Below are 27,013 nucleotides of genomic sequence, written 5' to 3' on the forward strand. Positions count from 1 at the left end.
GTCTCTATGATTTTGAAGGCTTTATTGTGTTTTAGCTTTCATTGCTGCTCTTGGAAATTTGACTTCATTCTGATTTCTTGATCTTTTTGTGTGATCTGTTTTTCTCTCTGAAAATGTTCTGTTGCTGTTGTAAGAAATCATCACAGCCTGACCAGGTGGTGGCACAGTGGATAGAGCTTTGGACTGAGACGCGGAGAACCCAGGTTCCAAATCCCAAGGTCATCGGCTTGAGCGCGGGCTCACCAGCTTGAGTGAGGGGGTCACTGGCTTGAGCATAGGATCATAGACATGACCCCATGGTCGTTGGCTTGAGCCCAAAGGTCACTGGCTTGAAGCCCAAGGTTGCTGGCTAGAGCAAGGGGTCACTTGCTCTGCTATAGCTCCCTGATCAAGGCATATGAGAAAGCAGTCAGTGAACAACTAAGGAGCTGCAACAAAGAATTGATACTTCTCATCTCTGTCCCTTCCTGTCTGCCCCTATCAGGGACATCACAAAGTGACCTAAATCAACACAAATTTATTTTCATACACTTCTGTGGATCAGATATCTGACACGGATCTCCCTGGGCTAAGATCTAAGTGTTGGCAGGATGCACTTCTTTTTTGGAAGTTCTAGGGCAGAATCTGCTTCTTTGCCCTTGCCAGCTGCTCACTTTCTTTGGCTCATGGCTCCTTTCCTCCATCTTCAAATCCAGCAGCCTTGAGCCAAGTTCTGCTGCTGTTCTCTCTCTGGTTCTCTGTTTCTGCCTCTCTCTTCCACCTTTAAGGACCCTAAGTTTCTCACACCCATTTTTGTTCCAGGTTTCTATGGTAGTGGTTCTTGGGGAAACTGAGGAAGCTTAATAACAAATTGCAAAGTGAAGACAAGAATAAGGGCCAGTTCCTCTGTGGAGAAGCAGAGCAGTGTGGCTCGGACTTCAGCACCTCCCGTTGGAGGTCAGATAGTCACACCTGTAGCGGAGGGTGAGCACAGAGAATGATATGCCCCCGGCACCCAAGGAGTGGGGTCAGCCCTCTTGTCTGCCCTTGTTTGGTGCTTTCTCCTTAGGCCAGGCCTGTTCCACACCTTCACCATTGCTCCTGAGCTCCTTATTGACTTCTGGGGAGACCCCCTTTCAGCAGATGACTTCCTCCTGCTTCTCAGAGGAAACAGGAACTAAGAAACTTGAACTCTCTCCCCTCACTGAGCTCCTTACAAACCCACACCCTCATCCATCCTTCCTCTTCCTCTTTAGCTTCTCCTAAATGTGGAGGTGCTCCGCCCCCTTCCAGCCCTGCCCCACTCTTGTGCTTCCCCACCTGCGGGGCCTTGCTCTATCAATTTTCTTCTCTTTTTCTCTATAGGTTCAAACGCTCTCTTTCTAGTGGATCCTTTCCTGAAGCCTATAAATATATATGTTCACATCTCCCCCACTCTACCTTGACCTGAGCTCTCTCTAGTAACCGCAACCTCTCCATTATTACTTCTTATCCTCATTTTTAAAGGAACAGCCTACTCTCTTTACCTCTACTTCCCATTTCCCCTTCATGCTGCTACCTGGCTTCTGCCTGCACCCTTCCGTGGAGTACTCTAGCAGAGCTCTTTAATGGTCTTGTGTCAGTTAGCTTTCTCCTCCTCCACTGCTAGATGAACGTCTCCAACTGGACGTACGTAAAATTGCTATCTCAGTCTCAGTATGTCACGGTGGAAACACATCATTCTTTTTCTCAAATGAACTTTTCTTCCTGTGTTCCATACTTCAGTATCACCTTTGGGCTTTGGGGTTGTTTTTGTGTAGCAATTTTAAGCAATTGTTTTCATTAAGTAATACAGTACTATATATAAATGGTTCATGATTCAAAAGTTCAGGGATTAACTGAGAAGACTCTCCCACTCCTCACCCCCAGCCACCCATTTCCCCTCTCAACGGGCCACTAATGCCAGTAGTTCTGTGTGTATTCTTTTAGGGATATACATATATTTTGCTTATGTAAGCAAATTTGTTTACATATTTTTCCTTTTAAAAATACAAATAATAGCAAAGCACATACACAGTGCTACCCTTTGTACTTTTCATGTATATATCTTGGACATCGTTTCTTTCTTTCTTTCTTTCTTTCTTTCTTTCTTTCTTTCTTTCTTTCTTTCTTTCTTTCTTTTTTCAAGTGAGAGAAAGGGAGATAGTGAGACAGACTCCTGCATGCACCCTGACTGGGATCCACCTGGCAGTCCCTGTCTTGGGCTGATGCTCAAATCAACCAAGATATTTTTAGCGCCTGAGGCTGATGCTTGGATTAACTGAGCTATCCTCAGTGCCTGGCCAACTTTCAAACCAATCGAGCCACTGGCTGCAGGAGGCGAAAAGGGGCAGAAGAGGGAGAGGGAGGGGAAGAGAAGCAGATGGTCACTTCTCATGTGTGTTCTGACTGGGGATCAAACCCAGATGTCCATATGCCAGGCCGACACTCTATCCACTGAGCCAACTGGCCAGGGCCAGACATCATTTCATCAAATGCTTTTTCATCCTTTGTTATAGCTGCATAGTTTAGCAATAGTTCCAATTTCTCTAGTCCCTTGTCTCAAATATCCAATTAACTGCCAAGTTATATTCATTGTATATTATTTGTCCTGCAGTTGCTCCATTCCCAGTGCCAATTTATTTAGACTTTCACTTTCTGCCTGGATTAACACCATAACTTCTCACTGTTGGCCTTGACCTTGGCCCTTCCTTTAGTTCAGGAGTCTCCAAACTTTTTACACAGGGGGCCAGTTCACTGTCCCTCAGACCATTGGAGGGCTGCCAAATACAGTGGTCCTCTCACTGACCACCAATGAAAGAGGTGCCCCTTCCAGAAGTGCAGTGGGGGCTGGATAAATGGCCTCAGGGGACCACATTGCGGCCCGCGGGCCGTAGTTTGGGGACACCTGCTTTAGTTCATATTATTTTGTTCATTTAATCATCTTTAGCACCACTCAGATTGTCATTTCCCAGGTTAACAGTCATTGCTATTTTCTCAGTGCCTGCAGGATCCAGCTCCATGTTCCCTCCTTTTCTCTTTCATGTCCCCTCTTCCCTCAAGCTAGTCTTACTCAAGAGTCTGATGATACTAGAGCAGCCCTTGTGAGATCTCACGGAAGTATTTTCTATGCCATTACTTTACCTTGGGGTATATGACCTTGCCATCAAGTCCAAACCCTCTCTGCCCCTAAGTTCAGCTCAGAGACTCACTCTTCAATAAGGTCCTCCTGACCCTCATTATAAGCCAAGGTCAGGAGCAGGGTGAACCTAGAAAGCCACTTAAGGTACACTCACTTGAAGGGTATGCGGCATCTATTCCACTGCAGTTTGCACTCGCGCCTGATTGCTGTGCCTCAGCCTTCCCTTCACTCCATGCTGCTGACTGTGCCCAGGGTAATCTTCCCAAAACACATGCCTTCCCTGTTGCCATCTGTCATTTGATGTCTGAAACCAAACACATCCTCTTTCCATTTAAACGACTGTTCCTTTAGACAACCGTCAATGATACTGTCATCTTTCATCATTTAGTTCTTAAACCTTTAGAATTACCTCTGAACTTTGCCCTCCTAATCTCTAAATAGCTCATCCGTTATCACGTAGGGTTGAATTTTCCTTTATTTCCTTTTTTAAAAAAATATTTATTTCTTTTAGCCATCTCCAGTCTAATTCTGGTCCATCGCAGAGTTCCGCATGTCTTTCAAGGACTGATATTCAGAAGGTATTTGGTTGGAGATCTGAGAATGCCTTAATCCTGCCATGGCCAGCCATTTCTCCTTCCTATGATGTTCCCAGGAGGAATATTTGTACAGAGAGCAAGGACATATCAGGCAAAAGAAAACTTTATTATTTCCTGGGGTATATATATATATACCACCATATATATATGCCACCATGTAGAAGTCAGGAAAGACAGGCAGGACTCTGGTCATCTCTGTCTATTCTCCTTTATCGGTGCCCAAATATGAGTCTTAGAATCTTACTCCCTAGTGGGACAAAAAGTCACTCTGACCAGAGAAATTGTAAAGAAAGACAAATCTGTAGCCTCTTTGCCCAAAGGCTGGGGCTGTCCCAAGTCTTCACAGGTGGGTTGTAGTTCCAGGGGCTCACAGCCTCTTGAGAGGAAAAGTGAGGATGCTGGCTGGGATGCACCCAAACAGGGCAAGGGTAGCAGCCCTTGTTCCCGCTCAGAGTATGTTGAAGATGGGAGGGAGACTGCACTCATTCATGCTAAATCTTTTTATTTCATTATTATTTTTTTGTGACAGAGACAGAGAGAGGGACAGACAGGAAGGGAGAGAGATGAGAAGCACAATTCTTCATTGCAGCTCCTTAGTTGTTCATTGATTGCTCTCTCACATGTGCCTTGACTGGGGGGCTACAGCAGACCGAGTGACCCCTTGCTCAAGCCAGCGACCTTGGGCTCAAGTTGGTGAGCCTTGCTCAAACTAGATGAGCCTGCGCTCAAGCTGGCGACCTCCAGGTTTTGAACCTGGGTCCTCCGTGTGCCAGTCCAACACTCTATCAACTGTGCCACTGCCTGGTCAGGCTCATGCTGAATCTTTTGCCTTGTAAATTCTCAACCCTTAAAAAATGGAGCTTACTCCATATTCTCTAATTTTAGCAAGCTTTTCTTCGTGGGGGTCGGATGAAATTTCTTGCTCACCATCCTGACCCAACTCTAAACAGAGTGACGAAGGGGGAAGCCTTGAGTGCCCTCTAGGGACTAGTGGCTCAACTCATATTTGGATCCTGGTGAATGAATCTACACGTCTTTTATTTTTTATTATTTTTTTTTACAGGGACAGAGAGAGAGTCAGATAGAGGGATAAATAGGGACAGACAGACAGGAATGGAGAGAGATGAGAAGCATCAATCATCAGTTTTTCGTTGTGACACTTTAGTTGTTCATTGATTACTTTCTCATATGTGCCTTGACAGTGGACCTTCAGCAGACTGAGTAACCCCTTGCTCGAGCCAGTGACCTTGGGTCCAAGCTGGTGAGCTTTTCGCTTAAGCCAGACGAGCCCGTGTTCAAACTGGCAACCTCGGGGTCTCGAACCTGGGTCCTTCCGCATCCCAGTCCGACGCTCTGTCCACTGCGCCACCGCCTGGTCAGGTGAATCTACACATCTTGATCTTGCTCATACTTCACTCAAAATTGTCAAAAGCTATCTGTTGCCTTCTGAGTTATAAACCAATTTCTAAAGTGGCCATTAGGACCCTCCTCATCCTGGCTCAACCTACTTTTTTTTATCATTAGAATGATTTGGGGATTGTGTCAGACAGGGCAAGAATAGGAAAAGAAAGCCAAATGTAATCAGCTAATAAAGAGATCATTTGAATATCATTAAGAGTGGAAGGAACTGCCTGACCAGGTGGTGGCGCAGTGGATAGAGCGTTGGACTGGGATGCAGAGGACCTGGGTTAAAGACCCCGAGGTCGCCAGCTTGAGTGCGGCTCATCTGGTTTGAGGAAAAGCCCACCAGCTTGAACCCAAGGTCACTGGCTCCAGCAAAGGGTTACTCGATCTGCTGAAGGCATGCGGTCAAGGCACATATGAGAAAGCAATCAATGAACAACTAAGGTGTTGCAATGTGCAATGAAAAACTAATGATTGATGCTTCTCATCTCTTTCCATTCCTGTCCGTCTGTCCCTGTCTATCCCTCTCTCTGAGTCACTCTCTGTCTCTGTAAAAAATAAAAAAAAAAATAAAAATTTAAGAGTGGAAGGAACCTGGGTGGTTACCAGAATTTCGGCCACCAACTAACCTAATCAACAGGTCTAGAAAGAACTAAGTAAGGCATCATGGGAATCTAGTATTGAGACAGGCTCTTGAAGAACCCTGTTAACATGGATCTTATTAAAAGGACTTGGTGTGCTCACAGTGGTGGCAGAAGAAGCTCTCTGATATATGTTGGCCAAAAATCTCTGGTCAAAAGACCACCTCAGCTTGCTGAAGCAGGAGTCCCCATTCTACTGCAAAGGTGAGTATAGTCTCGGCTTGAGATAGTAACCTCAGTAGTGATTGTCACTGATTCCTAAGAAGGTTCAGAATATGAGAAAGATGAAATAAATCAAATCTATAGTACTCATATTTTTGTGTTAACTTTGTTAATAATATTCTGTGCAATTAGGTATTTTCAATGTTTGTAGAATGTAGAGACTTTACGTTAGAAAACTAGACGAATTAGCCTTGTAATTTCAATGTAAAGTATATTATAATCGAGCAATTAATTTTAGACGTGTGTTAGAGAATTTTATGTTTGTAAAGAGCATTGAGAAAATCTGACATTCACTATATTGATAGTTCCTACATTAGATTTCTAAGAGCCATTAGATTAATAGCTACTTGCTAGATAGATGACTAACAGCAAACAACTTAAACTTCCTGTCCCTTTGTTTTCTTACCTGAAAAATAAGTATATTATAGCACCTATTTCATGAGGTTGTTGTGAGGTGATTAAAGAGTTCATACAAGAGTTTGTCACCCTTCAAGGCCAAATTAAGGTATATCTCTCTGTGAAATTTCCTACATTAATTTAATTCTGATTACTTGAAGAAGCATTTACAATCAGTATCACCACTCACGTGGTTCTTAGCACACACTGTAATTTTTTATAGGTAATGAGACAATCAAATAATCATTGGCCTACTGAAAGCAAAGCCAAGTGGGGAATCTCCTGCATTGCTCAGGCTGCAGAACTCCCAGCCATTTCTCAAGGGTCTAGGCTTCTTTTTTTTTCTCTTGCTCTGGACCCCGAGGTTAAGTCATCTTAAGTCATCTCCTCTACCTTAATTCAGTTACTGCCTACCTCTTACCTATGGAGTTTTCTCCTTGCATTATATTGTCTATAGTTTCTGACCCCCTTGTGCCGAGGATGATCACTACAATTCTGAGTCAGGCATTGCAGGAGATGCTGAGATACAGTCATGAACAAGACAAGTCCCCGCCCTCCTGCAGCTTCCTCATAGTGGAGGATGCATGGTCTGAGAACTCCGCAAAAAGAGCAGTACAGGGCTTTCAAACATTTTGTAACTATAGTACAATAAGAAATGCGTATTATATCACAATCCAGTATAAACACACAAACCTATGTGCATTCATTTATTTAAAAAAATGTTTTTAAAGATTTTATTTATTGACTTTAGAGAGAGGCTAGAGAGAGAGAAAGGCGGGGGGAGGAGCAGGAAGCATCAACTCAAAGTAGTTGCTTCTCTTATATGCCTTGACCAGGCAAGCCCGAGGTTTTGGACCTGTGACCTCAGCATTCCAGGTCAACACTTTATCCACTGCGCCACCACAGGTCAGGCTATTCATACGTTTATAGATCTGAAATAAATGTTTCACAAAACAAGAACCTTACAAAGTTTGTTCTTTAATATTTTCCATTTCGTTTGTGAAATGCTGCTCATGACTCACTAAGTTAAATTTGTTCCTCATCAGTAGATATTGACCTACGATCTGAAAAACCCTAATAATGATTAAGAGCACAACTCTGAGTTCAGGCTGATGGTTTTCAAACCTGGCTCCATGTCTTACTGTCTGGGTTTCTCCCTCTGCAAAATGAGATAATAATAATAGTAATACCTACTTTGTGGGCTTCACTTGAGAATTAAATGAAAAAAGAGATCATGTGTGTAAAGGACTTAAAATAGGGCACGACACGTAGGACTTGATAACCATAAGTGGTAAGTATGGGTGTGATGATGGAAGAGCCAAACAATCCGGGGAAAATGAGGAAATGCTTCCTGGAGGAAATGGTATTAATGTTGAGACCTTAAGGAACAGTAGGAATTATACATGTGAACATTTAAGCAGGTGAATAGGAGTAGAGAGAGGAGAATAAAGTTCTGTGCAGAGAAAGCAGCCCTTGCAAAAGTTGTGACATGGGAGAACTTCCAGTCTTATAGAAAGCTTCCGAGTTTGGCAGCAGTCAGTTGGGGATGATGTCAGAGATGGCAGCAGTGGGTGAGGTCATGAAGGTCTTTAAAGTCACCTCACAGAATTTTAGACTTGAACTTATGGGCACTGGGACCTTACTAAATCTGTTAAGCAAGGAAATAACATGATTAACTTTAAAAAAAAGAAAAACAAGCTGCAAGGTGCAGAATAGTTTGCAGAAGACAATTTCTGTGGCAGGGTGACCTCAGTAAAGAGTTTTGTACAGTATTTTGATGAGAGATGATAGTAGCTTGAGGCAAGTTAAGAAATGACATGCGTCTGGCCTGTGGTGGGGCAGAGGATGAAGTGTTTGGTCTGGAACACTGAGGTCTCAGGTTTGAAACCCTGGGCTTGCCTGGTCAAGACATCTGGAAGTTGATACTCCCTTCCTCTCTCCCTCTCCTCTTTAAAATGAAAAAAAAAAAAAAAAAAAAAAAGACAAGCAAGGGCAATTTTAAAGATCTAACTGGATATGGGGACTTGCGGGAGAGAGGCAGGAGTAATGAATGGATTCTTTCTAGGTTTCTGACATGGGCACCTGGTTTGTAGGTGGTGACACTCAAGTCACTTTCTTAGAAATCTCTGGGAAAAAAAGATGTTCTGTTTTTGAAGATGTTGGAATTTTAGGCAAATGGAGTTTGGTTGAAAATTAGTTTCTTAAAGTGGTTGAGCTGTTTTCTGACATCCCGTGGGATATTTAGTGACTGCGGAAGCAATGGTTCTTAAACTATGCTGCATGAGAATCGCCAGCAGAATGTGTGAGTGGAGGAATGGAATTCAGGGGGGTGTTAATAATTAAGGTTTGTGTGTAAGAAGCCAAGATTCTGGAGACACCAATTGGGATCCAGTGCTTAAATAATCAGCCCAAGTGATTTTGATTCAGGTAGACTCCTAATTGTACTTTTAAAGACGAAGAACAACAAAAACTACTCAGATGTCTCTAAACTTCAGATTGCTTTTCTGTTGTCCACCTCTCCCTACCTCTGGGGTCCCTACTGCTTCTGACTCCCTCCACTCTTCGTAGAAGTTCCGTAAGAGCGAGAACGTCTTCATAACAGGTACATATCCAGCGCACCCAGAAAAATATTTGTCACAGAGTTCTCCAGAAATGTTCGCCGAACGAATGAATGAGCGAATAAATTAATATATTGCTTTGCACAAAAACGTTTGCTTTTAAATACCTGGGAAGGGTCTGAAATGAGGCAAAGGTCATTCCAAAGAGAGGGCGAGGATGCGACTGGCAAGGCAACGCAGAGGGAAATGCGGTGAAACTCGGATTGCCTTTGCACATCCAGGAGTCCTAATTCCCCGGGCTGGAGAGCGAGAAATGTTACAATTTCCAGATTAGCAACCATTTTGGGCTGTTCGCGCCACTCTTTCGGGTCGTCCACATTTGACTAATCCAGCTGCTTTCCTGGCTTCGGACCAGCCCAACTTTTGAAGCAAAACGTGAACGCAGGCAGGCAGCCGGAGGCTTGTAAGAGCCCTCCGCAGAGAAACCTCCCGGCCGTCTGTCGAAGCAGCGCCGACCTCCCCATCATGGCGACCGCCGGGCGGGGAAGCCGAGCCCGTGCGTCGCTTGCGTGCCTCCCCTCCCACCCCTCCCCCTCGGCGGCGGCAGAGGCGGCAGCGCTCGCCATTGCCGCTGGTGGCAGGAGGCTGCGAGGAGCCGGCGCGGTCGCAGTCTCCACGGCGCAGGCCCACGGTAGCGCAGCCGCTCTGAGGTGAGTGCCCTACCGCGCAATCTCCAGCTATTTCAGCCCCGGCGCAGCCGCAACACGCCGCCCGCCCGCCGGCCGGCCGGCCCGCCCCGCAGCCGGCACCCTGCCGCCCCCGGCTCCGGGTCTGGGCCCCCGCCGGATTCGGCCCGCCTCGGGCGGGGGGCCCCGGCCCGGCCCAGTCAAACCGCCACTCCGAGGATGCGCAGGCCGCACTAGGCCCCGGGCGTCCTGGCGGGCTCGGGAGGGAGTCGCTGCCCTCCCGGGAGCCCCAGGGTTCCGGCCTCCCTTGCCGCCTAAAGCTCTCGGGACCGCGGCCTCCTCTCCACCATGGAACCAGGGGCCCGGGCCCGGCTTTCCCGTAGGCTCGGGAGCGGGAGGCCCGGGAGAGAGCGCCGGGCCTGGGAGCAGGAGGTGGGCGGGCTGCGCGGGATCGGAGCCGCGGCTCCCGGCTCTCTCCCTCGGCCCTTCTAGGTCTGGGCCGCGGGCGGCGCGGCGGGCTGGGCCGAGTCGGGCGCCGGAGCCGCTGTCTCCTGCGGGAGAGGAGGCTGGCTCTTTGGGCGGCCTCCGATGGTTCCCTCCCGCCGGGGCGGCGTGGGCTTGTTACCCAGGTAGACTGGGGGACACTGGAATATGGCGCGTTGCCCACCTTCTTGCAAGTTAGGAGGCGGCCCGGGCAGCAGCGGCGGCAGCTCGAGGAGGAGGGCGCAAAGTCCTTTTGTACGCAGAAATAAGGAGCAACATTGTGTTTTCTTCCACGGTTTCCACGGCTGAGATGCTGCCCGTGGCGGAGCCTCAATTCTTCCTGTACCTGGGGTGGTGGTCCCCTGGGTGAGGGAGAGGGGGAGTGACGCGACCCTCGGAAGGAACCGAATCTTTGCCACTGGAAAGACAAGGGCTCTGGATGATCTTGTGCATGATTATTATACCACATCCTCAGCCTTCTGGGACTCAGTGGTTTGACCCTGCATGTTATCTACTTCGCTGTGCAATGATGTCCATCGCTTCTCTCACCTGTTGTGTCGTTGCTGGTCCCAAAGTTTCTACAGTGCATCTATCTGACTGTGCTTATCAGAACTTGAAGCTGCTTAAAAATCTTAATATTTTTAGGGCTTGCAATGGTAATTGCTCTAGCCAGTTCGAGGAGCTGTTGCTTGGTCTCCATCCCTTCTTGTCAAGCATTATATTCGAATATGTTAATTGCTGACTGTGGAGCTAGTGTCAATTGTTTTTACGTCTGTCAGTGATCAGAGCAAATGGCACATTTTCTTAATGTGTGTAGAGACAATGTATTGGGAAACTCTTAGGGTGAAAGGTAGTGTGAGCGAACCTGTCAACTTTGTCCCAAGATATCTGCGGTCACAGTCATCCTTTTCCCACTTCATCTCTATCCAACCTTTAAATATTTTTCTTTTTCTTTGGCCTTGAACAGTAAGTTATTGGGTTATTCCCTCACTCAAGAGAAAGGGAGGGAGGTGCTGGTTTTTTGTATGTGTTATTCAGTAGTGACCTGACTCCCTAGAATTTGTGTTTGTAGGTTCTTGACATGTTATCCTATAAGGTAGTGAAAATAATAACTATTTCTGTCTCCACATCGGAATGTAATTTTCTTATTTTATTGAGCGTGAAAGCAAACATGCAGTTATCACATGTAATGTGGTATACTTTATTTTTAACTTGGGTCCTTAATTGTGTGTAGCACTTTTTGTGTCAAGTGACTTTCTTTTTCTTCTGACAGCATCCTTATTTAGAGTCCTTTGATTTCATTGCACCTGCCTCCCCTCACCCCCATCTCAAACTCAGCTTATATGAGAGAAAATGACTTTTTGCTAGTAGTCAGTGGTCATATTCTCATTTAGAAAAATAAAAGTTTCTTATTCCCCAAGCCAGGAGTTTTCATGGAAATAGTTTTCTTACTAGGTTTTACAGAAATTTAGCTTCTTTACTTAGGGAAGTAACTATAGGAGTAAGAGGTAATGGGAGTCCTTGTTCAAATATAAAAGTCATTCAAGAACAAAGGATTTCAGGTTTCCCTCCTAATTCATGTATATTCCATTGGAACCCAAAATTGCAGGGTTTTAAAAAATTTAATCACAATTATGTCTTCATCTCTAATTTTGCTAGGGAGTTAAAGGCCAACCTTCCATGATTTAAATACCTGGATTTGCATTGCTTATAGGTTCAACTACACCCTTGGATTGTCTTCAAGAAGTAGTTTATGTGAAGTTATCACAAGTTTTAAGGGAAATATAAACTTGGAGTCTGGATTCATTTTTTTAATATTTCATGTAGTAAGGCATTCAGTAAATGTTTGTTGGGGAATAATAATGAGGAACAGTAATTATTGAAATTAAAAGTGTTTTCTCACAAGTATTTGAAAAGGCATGCTGATTTTTTTGATTTCTGGAAGAACCATGACCTGTCAGCCTTTAGAAGCACACCCTCCAATCCTCTGGAGAACAGGAAGTTATTGCATATGTGCAGCTTCTGTCATGTCTTTAGGTAAGCCTGTATTCACTCAGTTACATGTGAAGAGTTGGAGGGTGAAGGGGGAATGCTGTGGGTTGCTGAGTGTCAGAAGTGTCTACTCTCACCTGAAGCATTTCCATGTACTCTGACTGGGGCTCGCAATGTGATATTTGAATTTAGGTGTCTGTGTGTGACTCAGTGTGATGCTTACTAATACACGCATAAGCAGTATTTGGAAAATCAACCTTACAAATATCAGTCTTTGGTTTTGTAAAAAACGTTTCAAAAAATGTTCAATATTAAAGGACATTTTCTCTTTGTGCATTCATGGTTTCCTTGAGAGCTCCAGTTAATGTTTTCAGCCTGAACTTACACAAATGTAATTTTCCATGAATGCTTAGTAAAACAGCAGTGAAAAATCCACTTGTTCAGTTTATTTTAGAAACATTTTTAGACTAAGTCCAATCAGTGTTTTTTGTGGCTTCAGATACATGTTAATTTTTGTGCATTATGTACCACAATTCCTTCCTTATTAGCTGGGGAGTGGATTATCCACGTTCGTGTTTTTTTTCAGTTAATGTTTTTACCCATCAGTTTTCTACGAAGTTGAACAAGCTAGAAGAGAAATAATAAGAGCAGGTGAAACATTAATTTTAGGTGTTTCCAGAAGATTACAACCACATTGAACTTTTGGGAACTTTTAATCCTGGAGCAACAAGAAAGCTTTGTCTGGTTATATTGATGTAATATAGACAAAACTTGGAAGATGAATTTTTGATTGCTCAAGGAAAATAAGTGGCTTATATATACTTTGGAGTATACATTTTTACTGAAGTGCAGTTCAGAATTAGACTATTTTTGATCCCACTCAGTGCAGTTGTGAATATTAATATGAACTGAAGAAAAGTCAGAAATTCAACATTATAGAGCTATTTTAGTATATATTTTTAAAGACAAAAATAAAAAAACTACGAGGCAGTTCAGACAACAATGTTTGTGATCCCTGGAAGGCACATCTGTATTCTGTCAATAGCAGTCACATAGAAGATAAGATGACCATAAGGAATCTTCTCCAGAATCCCAGATCTCATAACCTGCCCTAATCAAACTACTGTTGGGCCACCAGATAATATTTCTTATGGAAGCCGTGTGTGTATGTGTTGGGAGAGTTGTTGGGGATAGAGTAAATGACACTGGCAAAATTTAGATTGGGATGATCACTGGAATTTAGGAAGTATACTGTTGTTGTTTTTTGGGGTTTTTTTTTTGTATTTTTCAGAAGTTGGAAACGGGGAGGCAGACAGACTCCCCCCGCATGTGCCCGACCGGGATCCACTCTGCATGCCCACCAGGGGGCGATGCTCTGCCCATCTGGGACGTTGCTCTGTTGCAACCAGAGCCATTCTAGCGCCTGAGGCAGAGGCCATGGAGCCATCCTCAGCCCCCCGGCCAACTTTGCTCCAGTGGAGCCTTGGCTGCAGGAGGGGAAGAGAGAGACAGAGAGGAAGGAGAGGAGGAGGGGTGGAGAAGCAGATGGGCGCTTCTCCTGTGTGCCCTGGCTGGGAATCAAACCCGGGACTCCTGCATGCCAGGCCGACACTCTACCACTGAGCCAACTGGCCAGGGCTTGGAAGTATACTGTTTTTAAAAGAAGCTCAAAGAGCTACTTTTATATGGGTCATCAGTTTGGTGATTTTTAGACTGTCTGCTTTTTCTAGTGTATTTAGTATATAAGTATAGTATTTAGATTAATTCATGCAGGTTGATTTCTGTGGTTACAAGTTTGGCTGATAGTTTAAGCGGTCATTTTCTTAACTCTTCAGTAGTGCCTATTGAATAAACTATGCCAAGCGTTTTTCATAATCATGAAGAATGAGTTTTGTATGCATAAACATTAAGACCATTTTCAAAAAAGCTTGTAATTTACTGTTGGTAAAGTCTTTTCAGAACTTGGTGAGTCTGTTTTGTTGCTGCTACTGAATGCTAATGTGGTTTGGCTGGCAGCTAAACCTACAAAGAACAAGAGGAAGTGAGGAAATGTCCTCATGAAACATTGCTTAAAACTAAGCAGTGGACTAGAAATGAGGACCTAGGAACTGGGGGACTTAATTCTTGTTTTATGTTCAAAAGGGTATGAGATGTACCTTCCATTGAGAAATAACCTTAAGTGTGTCCTTCCTTTGGAGTTTTGCCTTCTATTCACCAGACATTGATTAAAGATATCCAATATTCTGGGCATATGCTAGGTGTTAGAGGAACGAACCCTAGACCTTGTCTAGTAGGGGAGAGAGATAAGGGCTCAACTAACTATAATACAACTTGTTGAGCCTGACCTGCGGTGGCACAGTGGTTAAAGCGTCGACCTGGGACGCTGAGGTTGCAGGTTCAAAACCCTGGGCTTCCCTGGTCAAGGCACATATGGAAGTTGATGCTTTCTGCTCCTCCCACCCTTCTCTCTCTCTCTCTCTCTCTGTCCCCTCTCTCTAAAATGAATAAATAAAATAAATAATTAAATACAACTTGTTGAGAACTATAATAAAGAAAGTGGTGTGATTATAGAAGGAGGGAGGAGATGGGTGAGGCAGGAAGATTAAGTAGGTAAGGGAAGACTTTTCACTTAGGGGATGTTGAAGTAGGACTTTGAGGGATAAGTAGCAGTTTTACTGATGGAGAAGAAGCTGGAGGAGGGTTTTGATAGTCTGAGGCAGGGGTAGTCAAACTTTTTATAAAAACCGCCCACTTTTGCAGTGCTGGTCAACCTAGTCCCTACCGCCCACTTTGATAGAGAATGTATAGGAAAGAATAGAATTTGAGGAGAAAGGTAATAGAGAATGATTTTAGATGTGGGAATCAGATACATCTAATAGCTACTTAGTGACAGATTTGGGGCTAGAGCCGAAAGGGGAGTGGGGGTCAGTTTGAATCATGAATTTGTATTCCTTAGCATAATGTCATGTAGAAACTGCAAAAGAGTATAACATCAGGAGTGAGGAAAAGACTTAAGGGCAACCTTTAGAGTATCTACATCTGAGGATCAGGTAGATGAAGAAGGGCCTTTTGAGGGAAGTTGAGAAAGAATGGGTAGAGGTAAGCGGTGTGGGTTGAAGAAGGTGAGTATGGGGATTAGGGGATTTTATCATGGAATTTAGCAACATGAAATTGAGTAATCATTGGGACAAAAACAATGTGGCAATTAAGAGTTGAAAGCAATTTTCTGAATATGTGTGTATCTGTTTATATACATATGTATGGGGTGGGTAAAAGTAGATTTATAGCTGTTCATATAGAAAAGTATATAATATAAGAATAAACTCAGCCCTGGCTGGTTGGCTCAGCGGTAGAGCGTCCACCTGGTGTGCGGGGGACCCGGGTTCGATTCCCGGCCAGGGCACATAGGAGAAGTGCCCATTTGCTTCTCCACCCCCACCCCCTCCTTCCTCTCTGTCTTTCTCTTCCCCTCCTGCAGCCAAGGCTCCATTGGAGCAAAGATGGCCCGGGTGCTGGGGAAGGCTCCTTGGCCTGTGCCCCAGGTGTTAGAGAGGCTCTGGTCGCGGCAGAGCGACGCCCCGGTGGGGCAGAGCATCGCCCCCTCGTGGGCGTTGCCCCTGGTGGGCGTGCCGGGTGGATCCCGGTCGGGCGCATGCAGGAGTCTGTCTGACTGTCTCTCCCCGTTTCCAGCTTCAGAAAAATACAAAAAAAAATAAAAAATAAAAAAATAAACTCTGGGGGAAAAACAGAATAAACTTTGTCTTATATACTCACAACTGTAAACCTATTTTTGCCCAACCCTGTGTGTAGGTACATATGTGTATAAGTATGTAGGTATTGATTTGCCAAGAATTATGATAGCAAAACACACAGATTTTTAGAGCATTATTGATACAGGGGTAGGGCTTATAAAATCCAATTTAATAGAGAACCCATGCTTAGAAATAGGTCCAGTCCTCCCCTTCTTTCATGGAAATGAGAGCATAAAACCCTATGCTCTCATAGGGAAGGGACTTGAAGTCTAACAGAGTTTATACATTTGAATATATAGTATAGTATGAATTTATAGTCTTTATTTTTAAAGATTTTATTTATTGATTTTACAGAGAGGAGAAGGGCGGGCATGAGCGAGAAATATCAATTCATAGTTGCTTCACTTTAGTTGGTCATTGCTTGCTTGTTGTATGTGCCTTGACCTGGCAAGCCCAAGGTTTTGACTGGCGCCCTCAGTGTTCCAGACCAAACACTCTGACCACTGCACCACCACAGGCCTGGCTGTGTTTATAGTCTCTTAAAATGCAGATTCTTCAAAGGTTTTATAATATTTACAGTTAGGTGCAGGGGCTTTTAATCTAGATGTTATAGTTCTGGGGTTTATGGATATATTTTGGCCCTGTGATCCTAATCTCTTGAGATGGTATGAAAATTTTGTATGTGTGTGCCTATTTGATTTTTCTGAGGAGCGGGTCCATAACTTTTTTGAGATTTTCAAAGGGTTCTTGACACACAGATGTCAAGGGCCATTTTAGTAATGTTAATGATTAAGTCAAGTGTTTGGTTGTGTTGATTACCTGGGGTAGATCAAGGGGAAGAAATTTTGAGTGGGTGTCTCAGGTAGGGAACTTTGAGGAGATAAGAGGCACCTATAGGAGATAAGAGTAGAAGCACCGCGTGCAACCCTTTGCGCTCTTCTCTCCCCACAGACGAGCATCTCCTAAACTCTAAGGGTCCCTGAGACTTGCAACTAGGGAAGTAATGGGCAGCAGCAGCTCATTTGGGGCTAACCCCCTAAACTGTTTCCAAGGTCCCCTTTTCTCTGACTTCTCAGTGAGCCAAAGCAGCCCCATCTAGACTCATTTCTCTCCTGTTATATTAAAAAAAAGAAAAGAAAAGAAAAGAAAGAAATAGTAGGAGCACCAGAAGGAAGGTGGGAAGACGGCTAAAGCAAAGTTTAACCAATTTCAGAATTTTGCCAAGTGTTCTGTTTTTCTTTTTAATACTTCACGATTCACACTAGTATATGACTATTTGTGTACTATATACAGTGGACTTTGTGGGAAATCAAATTACTATTGTTTTAAAGAGAAAATGAATTTTGAAAGAAAGCCAATAGATTGTACTCAAAAATTCATTTTTAAGTTGGGAGTTTCTTATACTTTGGAAATTTTCTAAAATGCAAATGTTTTAATTTAGTGATCTGGGTCAAGACATTCTCTCCTTGCTTAATTTTTCCTGCCCATGAAATAAAAATACCATTGACCTGTGATGTAGGGTCTTTCTGAAATATGACAATTACAGATTGCTTTCAGATCTAAGATAATGTAGTGCTAACAAATTGCTGTTCACATTTCTTAAGTCATTAATAAAATCTAGAAATTCAAGCATTTATTTTATAATGTTCCATGCTAGAATTTACAGTAACTTGATATCCAAAATATTTTACTCTGAAATTTTGGATGATTGGTTGTTTTACAGAGGGGGGAGGGACAGACAGACAGTAAGGGAGAGAAATGAGAAGCATCAACTCATTGTTGCAGCACTTTAGTTGTTCATTGATTGCTTTCTCATATGTGTCTTGACCCAGGGGGTGCCAGCTGAGCCAGTGGCCTCTTGCTCAAGCCAGCAACCTTGGGCTTTAAGCCAGCGACTAATGAGGTCATGTCTATGATCCCACGCTCAAGTCCACGACCTCAGGGTTTTGAGCCTGGGTCCTCTGTCTCAGGTTGACGCTCTATCCACTGTGCACTGCCTGGTCAGGCTGTTTTTACTTTCTTACTCTGATCTTTGAAATGAGATTAGGATACATTTTTGTCAGGTAGGCCAGTAGTTTTCAACCTTTTTTCATTTGGGGATGGGTGAAAATAGAGTTATTTCGGACACCGCTAAGGCAGAAATCACCCTGAACATAAGCAAATTCATCTATAATTTTCATACAACATCAGGGTGGTTAATTCTTTCGCTGACCCCCATGACATTTCTGACAGACTGGTGGTTGAAAAACACTGAGGTAGGCCCTGTATTCTGGGGCAGTGATCCTCAACTTGATTGTCACCCTTGTAGGTAAAATTTTGATCACACATTCCGAATCACATTTACTTATAGATGATGTTCCTGTGCTATTGTATTAATGTGTTTATATGCATTATAAAATATATAGAAAATAGAAATATATAGGAAGTAGAGATAAAAATGAAAACAGTATTTTTTAATGTCTTGCTAACTGAATTAATGGTAGTTTAGTAATGTATTTTATGGAATTGTTTTTATAATTATACTTGCTTATAACTCAATGTTTATTTCTATAATTAATGGCAGTTGGTAATGTTTTATATGATACCCTGTAAAATTATTGGTAAATACAGGAATGATTTGAATAAATATATTGGATAATGTAAAGATAGCAAATTTGTGCTATGTAACTTGTAATTAGCTTGTGTTTGTGGACTATGTTTACATTCGTTAAGCCTACAGAGAAGACCCCTAAACAGAACTAGAGTGTTCTCTTTTCCTTTGTTTGTTTATTTATTTATTTGGTCTAAAGAAGTACCATTTCAGGAAAGTATGGGATGATGAGGACTTGTGTCGTCATCATTAAAAATAAAACGATTCAGGAGTGCTGGTTCATACTAAGCATGGAAATAAGCATCAGATAACAAGCAAGATATGTAAATGTGGACAATGAAAGGGGATGTCTGCATCAGCCTAGATATGTGTGTCCCTAGAACCTGGCACAAGTGGGACTGGTCTAGTAAGTACAAGTATTTACAGTGGGTCCAGTTTTCCTGTATTCTGGGCCCTGTGCAGTTTAATGTATCCCAAGTTTGAATTAGGTTATTTGTAACCACAGCATAAAATAAGACTGGCTCATTAAACTGAGAATTGATTAAAATCCCTAAGTCTTTTTCATTGGTATAGTTAAAAAAATTTTTTTCCATTGAGGAGGAAAGGAGAAAAAGAAGCATCAACTCACTGTTCCACTTGGTTTCATTTAGTTGGGTACTCATTGATTGCTTCTCATATGTGTCCTGACCAGGGATTAAAACTGGGACCTTGATGCTCCAAAATGATGCTTTATCCACCGAACCACCCAGTCAGGGCTCATTGGTGTAATCATTAAATCTATATATTGTATAGTTAGTTGTTTAGATCCAGGTGCACATTGTTACATTAACATTGTGTGTTACAGAGTGTTACATTATCAAGTCATAGGGTGTTGTACATAGTAGAAGCTAGATCTGAATTTAATGTTGCTGCATGGTTTAAAGCAGGGGTAGTCAACCTTTTTATACCTCCCACCCACTTTTGTATCTCTGTTAGTAGTAAAATTTTCTAACCGCCCACCGGTTCCACAGTAATGGTGATTTATAAGGTAGGGAAGTAACTTAACTTTATAAAATTTATAAAGCAGAGTTAAAGCAAGTTAAAGCATATAATAATAATTACTTACCAAGTACTTTATGTTGGACTTTTGCTGTTTGGCAGAATAAATCTTTATAAAAACAACTTACTATAGTTAAATCTATCTTTTTATTTACACTTTGGGTGCTCCACTACCGCCCATCATGAAAGCTGGAACACCCACTAGTGGGCGGTAGGGACCAAATTGACTACCACTGGTTTAAAGGAATCTTTAAATTTACCCACTTTGCTACTATTCAGAGAATATTTCTTTTTTTAAAGATTTTATTTACTGATTTTACAGAGAGGAGAGAGAGGTAAAGGAAATAAGAAATATCAACTTATAGTTGCTTCACTTTAGTTGTTTATTGATTGCTTGTGTACGTGCATTGACCCTGCAAGCCCAGGGTTTTGAACTGGCGACCTCAATGTTTCAGGTCCAATGCTCTACCCACTATTCCACCACAGACCAGGTGAGAAAAATCTCTTAAATGCTGTAGTGAAGATAAAAAGGAAAAGAGTTAAAATTGAAGTAGCGACTATATCAATTATGTTAGAAGGATAGCATTAGTAGATACTTCTATAATCAGGTATTCCTTCAGGTAATCAATGGCTGATCACTTCCAGGTTGATGGACTGCTTTTGATGCTTTTGTCAGATACCTAAGATGTGTGTCCACTGCTAATATGACAAATATGTGTTTGATGATATCCATATCTACTATTTGCATTTGAGGTAAAAGACTAGAGAAGTGGGTGTTGTCAAAATGGTTTAAAAATATTTCTTTTTGAATAATTATTACATGTACATAGTTAAAAGATCATACAATTAACAGTGAGTTCTCTCCAGTTTCCCTCTCCAGAAATAATCACCACCTTTACCAGTTTCTTCAGTATTCTTCAAGGTAGGATAAGCAAAGGGATGCATTTCCACCTGACCAGGTGGTGGCGCAATGGATAGAGCATTGGACTGGGACCCAGAAGACCCAGGTTGGAAACCCCAAGGTTGCCAGCTTGAGCTTGGGCTCACCAGCTTGAGTGCGGGGCTTGAGTGTGGGATCATAGACATGACCCCATGGTCGCTGGCTTGAAGCCCAAAGTCACTGGCTCGAGCAAGGGGTCACTCACTCTACTGTAACCCCTGGTCAAGGCACATATGAGAAAGCAATCAGTGAACAACTAAGGAGATGCAATGAAAAATTGATGCTTCTCATCTCCCTTCCTGTCTGTCCCTTGTTTGTCTCTGTCACCCCCTCCCCTAAAAAAGGATGCATTTCCAAGAGAGCTGTACATATAGTTCTTTGTGAAAGACTTTTCTTTATAGGCTTACTAAGTTTATACCAGGGAAATAAAACCAATTTTAATTCTAGCCATTTATTTAGTGAAAGAAAACCCCATCAATTCAAATTTGTTTAACACATTATCATGATATTACTTGAGCCCTTTTCATGCTTTCTAGATGAATTAGTCATTTTGATTATATTGACAGCAGGGCTAAATAAATTCTTTCAAGAGCCTGGTAGGTATCAGAGTTTAGGAAGAGGTGGAGTAGTAGGGGCATCATCATCACATTCTACCTTGGGTTATTTTTTTTCTCGCTCTCTTATTACACTGTAAGCCAGTGGCTCTTAATCTTTTGACTCAGGAACTTTTTTTACCCCTAAAAATTATTGAGGACTCAAGACTTTTGTTTATGTGTGTTATAACTTTTGGTATTTACTACATTACAAATTGAAACTGAGAAATTTTGAAAATGTTTATTAATTTAAAAATAGGATGTCTACTTCATATTAAAATAGGTGAAATATTTTTACAAAAATATAACTATTTTTAAAAAAAACCACTATTTTCCACATCAATTTTTTTTTAATTTAGAGAGAAAGACGGACAGACAGGAAGGGAGAGAATCATCAGCTCGTCATTGCAGCACTTTAGTTGTTCATTGATTGCTTTCTCCTATATGCCTTGACCAGGGGGCTCCAGCCGAGCCAGTGACCCCTTGCTCAAGCTGGTGAGCCCGTGCTCAAGCCAGCAACCTCAGGGTTTGGAACCTGGGTCCTCAGCATCCCAGACCGATGCTTTATCCAACTGCGTCACGACTTGGTCAGGCTCATCATGGGATTTTAAGTAATGGAAATCTGTCAGAAACAAGTTCTGCAGAATTCTGTCACTTGAAACATCACATTTTTATCACTGGCAATAAATACTGTCAGTTAATTTTTGAGAAAATGTCAGTTACTGAGGTCTGAACACCACATAGTTTTTCTGTCAGCCACTTTTTCAAGTAAAAATGATCTTCCTTGTGAAAAGGTGGTTAATTCATTTTGCAGTTCATAGCATGGTTCATGTGCTTTTCTTTGTATAGTTTATTTGTGTGCAGTTTTTTTTTCTTGAGATTTTATTTATTGATTTTAGAGGGAAGAGAGAGAGAAAAGGGGGTTAGGGAGGAGCAGGAAGCATCAACTTGTATATAGTAGTTGCTTCCCATACGTTCCTTGACTGGATAAGCTTAGATTTTTGAACCGGTGACCTCAGCATTCCAGGTTGAGTGCTTTATCCACTGTGCCACCATAGGTCAGCTGCATGTGCTTTAAAACAGCTATCACACTTTCAAATGCGACGTGCTTTTTGCTTATTTTCCATTTGATTATACAGAATAGTAAAAGGATGTGAATTTAAGGGTAAAGACTTAATAAAAATAATTTTGGCTTTTACATCAACACATTCTTAAGTAAAATTGACTTTTTTTAAACTGCGAGCACATGAAGATAATGAATATGATTACTACTACAGTTTGGTGCCATTGTCTTAAATTGTGTTAAGGTGATGGTAGTTTTACCCTCTCGTTGCTTTTGCATCCTAAGTGCAAATACAAGCACAGTGAAAACGGTCTTAGTTACTATGAAAATAGTTTTTACTTCATGGTTTCCTGGGAAAAGTCTCAGGGGGTCCACCAGGGTTCTCTGGTTCAATTTGAGAACTGCTGTAAGCTATTTGAAGGTTAAACTAATTATTTAGATGCACTGCTCCCTTTAGAATTTTACACAGAAAAGTTGTTCAAAGAATATTTATTTAATGAACGTGATATGATATTTAAACAGGACAAAACTTGGTGAGTAAAATAATAGGCAGTCTCACATCCATTCAGGCCGTCTTGATTGTGCAGCTTTTCCACAGACTATTGTGGGAATGGGATGAACAAATGGAGCATGGGTACTATACTTGGTAAATGCAAATGCTGAAATAACTCAATATATGGTGATATTGAAATAGGAGTTTCAGAAATGCACAGGAAAAGGATACACGTGTTAAGTACCTACAGAGCCAACAACTTGAGCCTTCTTAGACTTCTTTTATTAATGAGTACTCTACTGTTTAGATCAGTGGTTCTCAACCTTTCTAATGCCGTGACCCCGCAATACAGTTCCTCATGTTGCGGTGACCCCAAACCAAAAAATAATTTTGGTGGCTACTTCATAACTGTAATTTTGCTACAGTTATGATTTGGAATGTAAATACCTGATATGCATTACATTTCCGATGGCTTTAGGCGACCTTGCCGGGGTTGCAACCCACAGGTTGAGAACCGCTGGTTTAGATCTTACATTTGGAGCAGCCAAAGAGGCTACTCACTAAGATAGATCTCATTTAAATTTCAGTAAGTCACTGCTTGTAAATCTAGTAAAAACTTTTCAAAAAGGGTTACAGAAGGTGAATGTTAAAGACAAACCACTTTTTATGAAGAATAGTGAATAAAATTCTTGTGTCCATATAAGCTGCAGATCCAGGTAGATAGTTTTTATAGAGTAAATTTCCCATTTAAGGAAGACTGCCCTATTGAATACCCTAGTATGATTATGGACTGTTCTTCCCTTTGGAGGCAGAAATCTGGGTGATTAGATGGCAGGATACACCCTCCTCTTTTAGTGTGGAAGTTTCAGTTCATTTAGCTACATTTTGATAATCTTAAATTTGCTAAATAGAACTCCCTTTGTTTTTAGATGATTTGTTACAGTCTCTTTCTGATTTAGGGTTAGGATGTAAGAATGGTCAGTAAAATTGAAGGCAGAAATAGGAAGGAACAGTTCTAGTTCTGAACCACTAGGTCAGGGATCGGGAACCTATGGCTCGCGAACCAGATGTGGCTTTTTTGATGGCTGCACGTGGCTCGCAGACAAATCTTTAATAAAAAAAAATAATAACGTTAAAAATATAAAACATTCTCATATTACAATCCATTCATTTTCTACCGCTCATGTTCATGGTTGTGGGTGGCTGGAGCCAATCACAGCTGTCCTCCGGGACAACACCAAATTTTTATTGGATAATGCATAACGTACACGGGTCGTTGTATGGCTCTCACGGAATTACATTTTAAGATATGTGGCGTTCATGGCTCTCTCAGCCAAAAAGGTTCCCAACTCCTGCACTAGGTCTTTCTCTGCCTCTGCCTCCATCCCTCATGCCTACTTTTTAAGAAGCTGTTACTCCTATCGCAAGTAAAGATTGTAAGATGTTTAATCTTACATAAAATATTTCATGTGTATATTTACAAGCAGATAACATACTGTATGGTTACAACTGTTGTGTTATTCTAGAAAAGGCAAACTAGAGAGAGAAGAAAAAGATCAGTGATTACTGGTTTTGGGTGGGGGAATAAGTAGGCAGAGCACAGAGGATTTTTAGAGCACTGAAAATACTCTGATGATATAACGATCGATACTTCATTTGTCCAAACCCATAGAAATATGCAACAGTAAGAGTAAACCCTAAGGTAAACTGGACTTTGGGTGATTATGATGTGTCAATGTAAGTTCATTGGAGGTAAAAAAAAAAAAAAGTTCCACTCTTAATGCATGATGTTTATAATGGAGAGGTTATGCATATGTGAGTTCAAGGGAAATCCCTGTACCTCTCTATTAATTTTGTTGTAAACCTAAAATTGTTCTTAAAAAAATAAAGTCTTTAACAAATGAAAAGCCTACAAAGAGTATTTCTGTACTCTTTAAACCAGAATACAATGTGTTGTTTATAGTTTGTCTTTTTTTTTTCCTTTTCCAAGTGAGAGGAGGGGAGATAGACAGACTTCCGCATGTGACCTGACCAGGATCCACCTGGCAACCCAGTCTGGGCCAATGCTTGCATCCGAGCTATTTGTAGCTCCTGAGGCAGAGACTCCACAAGCCATCCTCAGCACCTGGGGACAGTGTGCTCAAATCAACAGAGCCAGGGCTTTGGGAGGAGAAGAGAGAGAGAGAGAAGGTGGAGGGGAAAGAATGGAGAAGCAGGTAGTCACTTCTTCTGTGTGCCCTGACTGGGAATCAAACCTGGGACATCCACACACTGGGCCAATGGGCCAGGGCCATTTTTTTTTTTTTTTAGTTTATTAATTTCAGAAAGGGAGGAAGGGAGAGAAAATCTTGTATGTGCCCTGACCAGGGATCAAACCTACAACCTTGGCACATCGGAATGACGCTCCAACCAACTAAGCTACCTGGCCAAGGCTATATTTTATCTTTTCTTGGCAACTCTTTGTCACTGTGCAAAGCACAGGTTACTGAACTGTAGTGGAACTTCTTTTGGCCTAAGTGCTTTTGAACTTTTGTGTATTTTTTAGTTAGACCTTTCTTAGCATGCCATGCTACTGGGAGAAGGGAGCAAGAAGAGCATGATACACGATTGCAGACAAGTGCCTACCTATATACTACTGCTGGCAAAGATGAACTCTGCCAAACCATTGTTTATAGTGAAGAAGGAACAATCCCAGGCATTTCTCACTGGTGACAGTGTTGGGAAGGCTCTTATCAGCAACACTGTCTCACTAGATGAAGCTGCCCCCCTCCCAACGCTGCTTGACCTCTTCAGTCTTTTCTCACCACCACGCATCCTATACATTCAAATATATTCAGCATTATATACCTATTAACTATACACTATGTACATATATAAACCATATTTTAAGAATAAATATATATGTAAACTATCAACTATATATTATATACAAGATTGGGTAAAAGTTGGTTTACAGTTACTCATATGGAAAATAATACAAAAATACAAGAGTAAATTCTTTTGTGTACAGCTGTCAACCTACTTTTGCCCCACCCTGTATAAACTAAAATTATTCAGCATTATATGACTATAGGGTATGATGATTTAAATTGGAGGTACTCCTGACTATTTCTTAAAATCCCTGTCCCCAACCCTTACTATGACTTATGGAACACTGGTCTTTTTAGGTTTATAGAAAAATTGAATGGAAAGTACAGTGGGTTCCCCTATGCATCCTCTTGCCTTCCTCTCCCTCTCCTATTATCATCTTGCTTTAGTGCGATAAGTTTGCTACAATTGAGGAATCAAGATATCTTAAGGCCATGGTTTACACTAGGGCTCACTCTTCAGGCTGTACAGTCTGGGTTTTGACAAATGTATCCTCCATAACAGTACCATACAGAATGGTTTCAGTGCCCCCAAATCCCCTCTGCTCCTTCCCACTTCCGAAACCCTGGCTGGCAACCACTGATCTTTTTACTGTTTTCATAGTTCTGCCTTTTATAGATATTATATAGTTGGAATCATATACTATGTTGCATTTAAGGTTCTTCCATGTCTTCTTAGGACATTTCTTTTTAGTGCTGATTACTAATCTGTTTTATGGATATAGCACATTTTGATTATCCACTCACCTGTTGAAGGGCATCTTTTTTTACGTCCCAGTTTGGGCAATTATGAATAAAGCTGCTGCAAACATCTATAATGCAGGTTTTTACAAGAATAAGTTTTCAACTTATTTGGGTAAATATCAAAGAGTATAATTGTTGGGCCATATAGTAAGAGTATGTTGAGTTTTGTAAAAAACTGCCAAACTTTTCAAAGTGGCTGGCGAGTATTTTTAAGTTGCTTGTGTTTTTCAAAAACACATTACTCGGGTCTGTAAAGGAACACTAGTTCTGTGCAGAATCTCAGAGCTTTTTGCTTCCCTACTTGTGCATGCTAGTTTGAGTGAAGATGCATTCCAGGCTTACTTCTTTGGTGCCCTTAAGACAGGCGTGGCCAACAGTTTTTGCCCCTGGGCCAGATTAGAAAGAAAACATTTTTCACGGGCCAGAGGAAATATTAAAATTAAAAAATGATAAATACAAAAATTATTTGTTTAAGTAAGCAGAATTTTATGTAATTTGTTTATGAATAAATGTAAGTAATTTAGTACAAGTTAAAAAAACTAATGTGATGTGTTGAGGCACTTTGCATTGCCTATTTTTTTAGTATCTGGCTCTACACTTGTAGTAGCTATTCTTAGCACAGCCTCCAAATGTAAATCATTCAGTCTTGATCTTGTTGTACTTTTATTTAGATTCATTAAAGAAAAAGTTTGTTCACAATATAAGTTGAGCTGAAGATTACTAAATATTCCTTGGCAAGTTTTTTTAAATTTCCATATTTTCCATTATTCAATTGCTTATAAAAATTGCACAGATGAGTACAAAAGTTGTAAATCT

General features: G+C 41.7%; 1 protein-coding gene across 5 annotated transcripts in view; it reads left to right on the top strand.

Moving 5' to 3' along the window:
• The first annotated feature begins 9,552 nt into the window (after positions 1-9,552).
• The window catches only part of NRF1 (nuclear respiratory factor 1), a 139,105-nt gene continuing 121,644 nt past the window's right edge, over positions 9,553-27,013 (top strand). The window contains exon 1 of one of the 5 annotated variants that reach the window (XM_066362679.1): positions 9,553-9,666. The gene's annotated coding sequence lies outside the window, so the exon portion shown is untranslated. Of the gene's footprint in view, positions 9,667-12,059; positions 12,163-27,013 lie in introns of those variants that run through there. The other 4 variants (XM_066362682.1, XM_066362684.1, XM_066362677.1 and 1 more) reach the window with 4 other exon arrangements.

Source organism: Saccopteryx leptura, chromosome 2 (genome assembly GCF_036850995.1).
Source record: "Saccopteryx leptura isolate mSacLep1 chromosome 2, mSacLep1_pri_phased_curated, whole genome shotgun sequence".
NCBI classification, from domain to species: Eukaryota; Metazoa; Chordata; class Mammalia; order Chiroptera; family Emballonuridae; genus Saccopteryx; species Saccopteryx leptura.